We start from the raw sequence: 9,224 nt of genomic DNA, 5'->3' as shown, positions 1-9,224 counted from the left end.
CCTCTTTTTTACTCCAACCGCCTCACTTCTGGCCATTGGATCTGGACCCATCCAACGGTCCAGATCGTGTAGAGTCTAGGGTTTAAAACCCTAAAATATCATCAGCTCAGCCGTTGGCCTTCCAGCTCCAGTAGCCAACCTTTCAACGTCGCGCGCCGATGTTGCAGCTACCCAGCCGAGCCATACCCCAGCAGCCTCTGATGCCGCCGTAGACAGTCCTGCGCCAAACAGTGATGGCTATCCATCAAACAACCGAAAACACAAACAAAATTAGAAAGAAAATCTAAGTAAGATCCTATCTAGTCAATCAATGGAAATAGGATATCATTATCCTATTTCCTCGGCAACATCATGAATCAGAGGCATGCAATCAGATAAAAGAAAACATTTGGGTTCAGTAAGGAGGAGAAAAAACTCGAAAGAAAAGAAAAAATAAGAGAGAAAAATAACGAAGAAAAAAAAGAGAGAAAGGAAGAGATGCAACATACCTGGTAGATCCGATCGTAAAGCCTTCCTCGGAGTCAAACATGCCCCTCACCGAAGGTAAAGGCCTTCTTTTCTCTGGGTTTTGTCGGGGGTTCGAGGCTAGTTGGTTTTCTCTAGGGTTTGGGTTAACAGAAAGGGGGTGGCTTTATGTGAGTAAAGGTAATCTGAAAGAAGAGTGTTTGGTTTAGGGGTAAGGAATATTCCTCGTGGCCACCGATCTACGATGGCTAGGGAGTTTAGGGGTTTTAATCCTCGATTGAGGATGATTAAAGGGAGACAGAGAGGTGAGGCTTGAGAGCCTTTTTGGCTCTCTGATATTTAAAGAGGAGGAGGCCTCTGAGAAATGAGAAATATACCGAGTGGAAGCCTGTGATTTGGCCTTATAAACCGAGTTCAAAACGATACCATTTTAGGGGGATCTGTTTGTAATTTTAGCGTTGGTAAATTATGTTTGGGGGTCTTCATGTTTTGGAAAGTTCGTTTATGAGCCCTTATTATAGTTTATTTATGTTGTATTTCGTGCGTAATATTTGTAACTTCTATATTTTGGTCACTGGCATGGTTATAATTAATATTTTGTAAATCTCAACATTTGTACTCGGTGTTTATAAAGTTTACATTTTGATCACTGTTTTGGTTGTTTAGTTTAAATACAGAATTTACATTGAATGTTTTCTGTTTTTTATTTTAGTTATTTTTTCATAATATAAAATGGTAATTTACGCATTTAATACCTGAGTTTTTCCTAGTGTAATTTGTAGTCACTGTTAAGACTTGTTTGTGTTATTTGTTTGCTTGGTCACTATTATTTTATTTAGGCTTTGTTTAAATTCTTTGTAAATATATGTATAATATTACTTATGTTGGTTTTTGTTTTATTTTATTTATTTATTTTATTTATTCTATTTTCTTTATTACTTGTTTGGTATGAGTAAATGTTAGAATATATTTATAAATGCCTATATATTGATTAATAATCATGCTATTATTTATAATAAATTTCAGTTAGTTTGTGATATTATGGTTAAACTTAGTTATGCATCAAATATTCACTTTTCTTAGTATATACATTTATCTTTTTATTTCATTTTATTTATTTATTATTATATTTTTATGATGTTCAATGTGTTAATGGTTTTTTTATGTTAATATTAACGATATATATTTTAGATAAATAAAGCATATTTTATTTTCTACCCATGTTGATATTATTTGGTGTAATTCGAAGATAGAATATTCTTTACGGATGAGAAATATGTGAGATAGCTTTCCCGATGGAGGATTGCAAATCTCAGGATTTCTTATCAAGTGAAGGATTTCTATTATCTTAATTAATATTCAATAAATAGATCGTAATTTTACTCTTGATTCAAACTTTAACTTCTACCATATATAAGCGACTAAGTATCGATTTTTGGGTGTTGTGGATGTTTCTCTTTTCCACATGTGTAACCGACTTCCAAAACCCTAAAATTTTTCTAATAACGCAGACTTGTATTTTAATAAAAAATGATTTTCCTTAAAATTGTTTTTTTTAAATTAGAAAACATGTTTTTAGGTATTCGACCTACCCAATTCAAAGGTCGATGGCGACTCCCTTTTCAATTTAATTCCTAAATTAATTCAGAATTATTAATTTTCCAAAATTAAAATCATAATCATGTTTTAAATATTAAAAAATGCTTAATAAAAAAATGGTTATGACAGCTTGGCGACTCCGTTGGGGACACTAAAAAGAGAGTCAGGCTGTCAGTCGCTTATATTTTGTCGTTATGGTGGAAATTATAAGTTTGAGTCTCTAGTTAAGTTATAATCTATTTATTGATTTTTTTTATTCTTTATTTTTATATACTAACATTTTAAATGTTTTTGTTTTTTTTTTCCAGATATATCTAAGTTCTTATCGAGTTTTTCTTTTTTCTTTGTTTTTGAGTCAAAGGTTTGTATGTTTCTTCTCACACACATCACGTACATTTGCATAAAATGAGCTCTAGACACGAGCTTCGATCCAAATTAGTCAGGGTAATTGCTTTACTCTCGTAAGAATTTATTCTTCGTATGAGTTTTAGCAAATAACCCATGGGATACATTCGTTATAACTTCGTAGGAATTTATTCCTCGTATGGGTATAAGGCAGTGATCCCCTCGAATTGAACTCATTCCGTTCAAAACCTGTAATGGGTGAGGATCGAGGGTTTGGCAGCCCAAGGGGGCACCAACATCAAGGACAATTTGAGTCCCTTTTTCCTGTTAGAGCCAAAACCATGCATATAGTGAACCATAGAATGGTCACACTAGGTAGAGTCATGCCGAACCTCTGTCCGTCAGTAGGTACCCAAAATAGGCGTATACGATGGAGAAACCTACTATATCCTTTTATTTATTTTAGTATGTAGAATAGATTTATTCTTTTTAAAGCATGTGAGATAGATTTAGGAGGGTAGAGAACATGTTTGGGTAGGACCATTTTTGATGAACTTTATTCGGGTAAATAACATATAAATGGATTAGATTTATTTAATGTTACACATCTTTTTTATGTTGAATTTATACATTTTTTGTTGTTTTCTCTAACTGTTTTATTTTGTTTGTTTTATTTTTTTCCTTATTTATACTGCATGTACATATCATTAGAAAAGGCGATTGATCTGTGAGTATCGATAAAGTGGAAAGGATTTTACGATGGAAAAGAGTTTTCTAAACAAAGAAGTGAATCCGACATATGTAAGGAATTGGTCCGAAGCCAAGCAGAAAGAGCAAGGGGATAGTCTTTCAGGGAACTACGTGTCAGATTTGTCCGATTATACACCAGCTTTTTTAAAGCTGATTGAGCTTCAGGGCTTGAAAACTATTTAGAAAGGTTGGAATTTTACTGAGAGGCAAGCTTTTCAACAGACTTATGGGGATATATTTCATCTGATATATGTGAAGGTAGACCCGGTTCTCATACGAAGCATGATACAGTTTTGGAATCCATCCTATAGTTGTTTGACTTTCAACCGAGTGGACATGACTCCCACCCTTGAGGAATACCACTTTCTGTTGAATTTTCCAAGCGTTAAAATGGACAAAATTTACTCCCGATCGATAAAAGGGCCTTCGTTTAAGTCTAAGCTTGCAAAGATCTCGGGAACAAGTGAAAAATGGGTAAATAATCGTTTGCAATGAAAGGGAGAAAGTGAGGGAGTGTCGTGGTCCCACTTACAAAAGATAGCGGAAGCACACGTAGATGAAAATATATGGAGAGATGTGTTTGCTTTGGGTATATATGGTTTGATAATCTTTCTAAAGTGTTTCGGGTTGATTGAGCTGGCAGTAATTGATTTGGTTGAGAAGTTAGGAAGAGAATTGAATCTAGTCCATGCGATTCTTGCTGAAACTTTCCGATCTTTGAATATATGTAGAAGGTTGGGTGGAGGTCGTTTTATGGGTTGTGCTCAATTACTTACTGTGTGGATCAGAAATCATTTCTGGAAGGAAGAAAAAGTAAACTATAATCGTTTCTCCAAAGATTATTCTCCTGTTGCTGAGTACCTTACAAAGGAGTGGCCTGAAGTATCACAGAAAGATCAGCGGATTGAATTCTTCAGGAATCTACAGAGTCAAAACATAGCATGGTGAACTCCGTGGTTGATGCATACGCAAATTTTGTTCAAATGTGGTAATCTGGACTGGATTATATTATTGGGACTATGGGGAGGAGTGGGATACACTTATTTGTTGGTATTGAGACAGTACGGTGCCTGATAATTTGTTCCCATAACTCATGGGTTGACTGGTGGTGAGTTTGATTATAAAGAAGTTAATTATAGAAAGAAAATCAAAGATATGGTTGATTATTGGAGGATGACTTTCAGGACTAAAGTAGTCGGAGCGGATGTTATCTTGACGCTTGATTATGAAGCTTGGAGAATCAAAAGAGTAAATGAAAAAATTCCTTTAGCATCTGGAGAGGGATCAAGGTCGATGGAAGAACAAATCAGAATTATCCCTTCTAATTTGGAGATACAAATAATGGAGTTTGAGATAGAAAAGGCTAAAGACTCCAAGAAAATAGAAGAGATGGAGAGAGAAAACTTCATGTTAACTATCGAGGCTGAATTTCATGCTAAATAGTTTATAATGATGAGGGAACAGAAAGAGGAGGTGGAAGCCGATTTAGAAGACTTAAAAATGATTATCAAAGGGTGCATTAAGCGAGAAAGAGACTTGGATCGAGAGAATTAGCAACTGAAAAGCGACGAATTAAAAGTCTGGAAATCGAGAACAAGTGTCAGATCAAGAAGATAGAAGCTGGAAAAGCAAAAGTATGCAAGCTAGAGGCTGATAAAAATGAATTGATCAAGCAGTATAAAGCTGAGTCTTGTAGAACTCAAAAACTCCAGAAAGAGAAAGAAGTCAGCTTGAAAGAATTAGAAGAAGAAAAGAATCAAGTCCAGGGGTTAAAAACTGAGATGAATAGTATAATTGAGGACTTTGAGGGCAAAGATCGAAGAATTGCAGAGCTCGAAGAAGAAAGAAAATGAAAGAAAGAAGAGATGTGGTCTGAAAGACAGGGATGGAATCGAATCCTTGATAGAAAACAGGCAGAGATCGGATCATGGATGCAAAGATTCTCTATAAAAAGTCGATAAGTAGATGAGCTCACTAGAGAAATGGGAGAATTACAGATGAGATTCGAAGAAGAGATAAACCAATCTCAAGCTATGAATAATGAGCTCAAAAGTCATGTATCGAACCTTGAGCAATCCCTTCTGCAAGTACAAGTTCATCCCGCTTCAATGGACCTCCGAGTTGCTCTCGAAGAAAACAAGTCCCTCCAGAAAGAAATCAGAGAATTGAAAGGTGAACTCTAGAAATGCCAAATTCATATCACCAATCTAGAAAAATAAATTAAACGCATCAATAAGGGATGGGAAAATACATATGAGCATTACCGATCCTTGGTAGAAGAACCTGAGCGCATGATGGGTGAGGCTATAGCTCAGATGGGTAGAGTAGCTCAGTACATGAATGAATTAGCCAATAGAGCGGAGATCATCCAACTGCGCACAAATCTGGTTTCTGAGTATACAAGGGAGATCATTGCTATTATGAATGAATTGTAGAGCTGAGTTCGAGGGCTAGGCCTTAAATGTAAATGAACTCCTTTGTAACGAGTGAAACTTTTTATCCAATGGAAGTTATTTCCTAATGGTTACTGCTTAGGTCAACGCCTTTTATTTGCATTTTGCATTTGCATCATTCATTCCACATAAATAAATTCATCACTTACAATGCATCACCAATAAAATGCATCATTTATAACACATTACCAATAATATGCATTCAAGTTTAAAAGAACAAAGAAATTAATTCCTAAAGGGCTATGTGATAGATGATTCTGGCAAGTGAAAAAAATCAATCCGCATCAAACACGAAGTAAAACCATGGATGGCAATATTGAGCAATTGAAAAGAGAGATGCAAGAAGAGTTATTAAAAATACAACAAGAATGGCAGGCAAAAATGGATCAGTCACAAAAGACAATTATAGATCAAATCTTGCAAGGTCAGGCTAACATGATGAGCGATATGATGACTAAAATGTCTGCGTTACATATTGAAACAGCTAAAGAACCAAGTACTACTCTGGTTGAGACTTCTAGGCAGGAGTCTACCCCGAGATTAGTTATCTCACCTGAAAAACTAGTCAAGCAGCCTGCAGGATCTTTAGCAGTAAAAGTTCAAATAGAAACTAACCCTCAAAACAATCCCCATGAATACATTGATGTAGATCCTAAGGAAATAGAGAAATCTAAAATGAAAGTATCGGAGCATTTAAAGGACTAGTGCAAAGGGTTTTTTTTAAAGAGATGGGAAAGCAAGATTCTCAAGACGGGATGAATACAGAGGAACTAAGTCTTGTGCCAGACCTGATATTACCACCAATGTTCAAAATGCTGGAATTTAAAAAGTATGATGGAAAAACTTGTCCTATTGCTCACTTGACCATGTTTGTTCGAAGAATGACAGGATTCGTGAGAGATGATTGACTATTAATTCGCTGTTTCCAGGCCAGCCTGACGGGGTCAGCTGTCAGATGATATAACCAATTAACCCGAGCTAAAATAGGGCCTTGGAAGGATTTGGCCAATGCATTTAAAGAACAATATCAGCACGTAACTAACATGATGGCTGATCGTGTTACTCTCCAAAATATGGAGATGAAGCATAATGAAACCTTTCGCCAATATGCTCAGCGTTGGAGGGATATTGCTGCTCAAGTGCACCCACCACTTATTGAGAGGGAATTTATAACAATGTTTATAGATACGTTAAAATCTCCCTATATTGAACATATGTTAGGAGTGGCAACTAAGAGTTTCTCTGATATCGTGATGTGTTACGAGATGATCGAGAGAGCAATAAAGAAGGGACAGATTGTCTGTAGCCAAACTCTTGAAAAGAAACCCTATATGAAAAAGAAAGATGGAGAGGTGAATAATGTAAATTTCTCTGTGAACAAGCCAAAGATGGGAAGTTCTTCATCCCAAGGAGAGACTAAGAGTGAGCATAACAATGAAAGAATGACGTTCACTCCCATACCAATGAATTACAGTGAGCTTTTCCATGGATTAGTCCAAGCTCATGTAGTGTCACCAAAGTTCATTGATCCCATTAATCCGCATTATCCAAAATGGTTCAACGAAAATAAGACATGCAAATATCATGCAAATCTCCAACGACATAACATTGAAAAGTATCTCGCTTTTAAAAGAGTGGTTGAAGATCTGATCAAGAGAAATGTGGTGTCCTTTAATGATTCTGAAGCACCTTGTGTTGCTGCAAACCCACTTCCAAATCATCAGAATCAGAGAGTGAACGCTATTGAGAAAAATCGGAGAATTAAATGGAGAATTGAAGAAGTAAAAACGCCACTGAAGTGGGTATATGCTCAAATAAATAAGAGAGGGTTGTTGAGCCCAAGAAATGAATGTTCAACGGAAAAGACAGAGAACTTTTGTGAATACCATGGTGAAAATGGTCATCAAATCCAGGACTGTCAAGAATTCAGGCGAATAGTCCAAGAATTAATGAACAAGCAGGAGTTACAGTTCTACGAAGAATGAATGATTGAGAATGAAAGATATATCTGCGCTTCTGAAGAAAATTCATGAGAAGCTGAAAAGAAATTAAAAAAGCATGTCCTGGTCATATCGAAACCAAATTATGAGGCCAGCAGTGGAAGTATAACATCTAGGATGGTGATCAAAACCCCGAGGCCTTTTGTCTACAAGAGTAACAAGAGTGTTCCTTGGGACTATACCTGCTAGATTAATACTCCTGAGAGTAAGGAGGAGGAGGTTGCTGAAGTTGGATTTTTCACCAGGAGCGGAAGATGCTATGCTCCTGGAAAGGCTGATAAAGTAAGAGCTGTGGTTATTTAAGATCCTGATGATAAAGTAAATGAACCTGTTAGGATTGAGGAGGCTCGGGAATTTTTAAAGTTTTTGAAGCACATCGAGTATATTATTGTAGAACAACTTCATAAGACCCCAGCACGAATTTCAATGTTATCTTTACTGTTGCATTCAGAAGCACATCGAAATACTCTGATCAAAGTGCTGAATAAAACGTTTGTAGGAAATGATCTACCAGTGGAACGTGTGGACATGATGGTAAATCATATTAGTGCAGATAATTTCATTTATTTTTATGATGATGAAATACCTGAAGAAGGAAAGGGTAGATGCAAGGCATTACACATTACGACACATTGTAAGGGATTTATCATCTCTGGGGTGTTAATTGACAATGGGTCAGCCTTGAATGTCATGTCATTCGCCACTCTGAATAGACTTCCTGTAGATGCCTCTCAGATGAAAGTTTGTGGCAATGCTGTGAGGGCATTTGATGGGACATAACGTAAAATCATGGGGAAAATGATGATCCCTCTCAAGGTTGGCCATACGACATTCGAAGTAGATTTTATTGTCATGGATATCCATCTGAGTTACAGTTTCCTGCTAGGGAGGCCCTGGATTCACATGGCTGGGGAAGTTCTTTATTCCCTTCACCAAAAGCTTCGATTCATTGTTGATGGGACTTTGGTGACTGTCAAAGCAGAAGAAGACATTATTGCCTCTATCACTATAGATGCACCATATGTAGGGGTAGATGAAAATGCACTAGAGTCTTCATTCCAGTCCTTGGAATTTGTTAATGCCACTTTTATCCCTGAAGGAAAAAGAATTCCTACTCCTCAGCTTTCGAAGAATATAAAGATGCAGTTAAAGGAGACCTTAGCTAGAGGAGCAAAAGTAGGGAAAGGGCTGGGAAAGAAACTGCAAGGCATCACTCAAGGGTTTGCTCCAGTTCCTAAAAGAAATTATTTTGGTCTCGGATACAGACCAATGTACCATGATAGAGTCAGAGATGCACAAAAGCTTAAAGAAAGGAGAAAAGCAAGAATACAAGAAGAATACGTTGTTTGGGGACCCATGGTCATACCGCCACTCTCTAAATCTTTTGTGTCTTGAGGATTTGTGATTGACACGCTGAAACAATCATGGGACAGTGAAGATATAGAATTAGTTAAAGATTTAATGGGAAGCCTGAGCATCAACGCTATCATGGATGATTCTATTGGAGAATGCTCATTGGCATCAATCCGTCTGTGTCCTCTTGGCTATGTTTTGAACAATTACACTATTGAAGAACTCCCTGTGTTCTATAAGAACTCTTCAAAGTAATGCA

Source organism: Hibiscus syriacus, unplaced genomic scaffold, assembly GCF_006381635.1.
Source record: "Hibiscus syriacus cultivar Baekdansim isolate YM2019G1 unplaced genomic scaffold, ASM638163v2 tig00110387_pilon, whole genome shotgun sequence".
Taxonomy (NCBI): Eukaryota; Viridiplantae; Streptophyta; class Magnoliopsida; order Malvales; family Malvaceae; genus Hibiscus; species Hibiscus syriacus.
This window is presented reverse-complemented; position numbering follows the sequence as displayed.